Here is a 1,156-nt window from a genome sequence, read left to right as displayed (position 1 = left end):
GCCGGAGTTAAGGAAGAACCACCTGCAGCGGGGATGGGGGCTCACCGGAGAGGTACCCCACTATCTATCTTAGGGTTCAGGGTGGGGGGGGGGCTAGAGGGCTGGCCGGGGCGGCGGTGGCGAGTTGTTTCGGGGCGGCGAGGCGGCGCTGGGGCCGGCGGTTCGGCCGGTGGTGGCAGGCGGCTCAGGGGTGTGCAGGTTGAAGATGAACTGCAGGCCCTCCCTAAACTACATGTCAAGTGTCTCTCTGCTACCATTGCATTCAGTTTCGACAATAGCATTCAGATTCCACAGTTAATTTCAGTTTCGATAGTTAAGTTCAGAGTCAACAGTTTTTACCTCATCTGTTGTAGTCAGGTGGTTTTTGGTGATGTTAATTTTACATCCATTTTTCATCATCTATTGGAGATGCTATTAGAATCCCGCTTGAGATTGACGATGTCTGTCTTGTGTTGTTTCAGCCTTGACGTCTTACGGCTCACCGGAGCTGCTCCAACGACAGAACAATCCATCACAACAGAGCAGTGCCGTGGACGCCATCTACAGATTCCTCAGATCTTCCTCCACACCTCCGACAGCCACCTCTGCCTCAACTGCTTCAGCAACCAACCCAATGATGCTGAGGTCGACACGGCTACGGCAAAGAGGTTGTACACTTGTTGCGTCAGTTATTACTATACATTCACGTCGATCCATTAGGGCTATTTTGGTTCAATGGAAAAACGTCGATCCACTGGTTGTTACCATCACTCTAAATTTCTGCATGCTCTTCTTACATAATCTCACCATATTTTTTTTGTATGCATGTCAGATATTGTACACAGTCATGCTGAACATGTAGAGAAAAAGAGAAGAGTTTTGTGCGGCAATACAATGTCATGCAGACATCGCTCCATGGTGGGTTCAATGGAAAACCATCCCTACCCCTCTCCAGATTGTAATCCAGAGGAAGATATATGTTCTGAGGCGTATTCAGACGCCGCTGACCACTCCTATTTACCTCCCAAGGTGTTTGCTCTACCTTGGCATGATGATGTTAGTCATATCATGCATATGTTGCCTTGTAGTGCCTACTTTTGACATCATATATGTCATCTGCTTAGTTTAGACATGTTCTTAATGCCACCTGTTTAGTTTCTATATCATATATGAGAAT

The sequence above is a fragment of the Triticum dicoccoides genome, chromosome 3B (assembly GCF_002162155.2).
Source record: "Triticum dicoccoides isolate Atlit2015 ecotype Zavitan chromosome 3B, WEW_v2.0, whole genome shotgun sequence".
NCBI lineage: Eukaryota > Viridiplantae > Streptophyta > Magnoliopsida > Poales > Poaceae > Triticum > Triticum dicoccoides.
Note: the sequence above shows the minus strand (reverse complement) of the source record.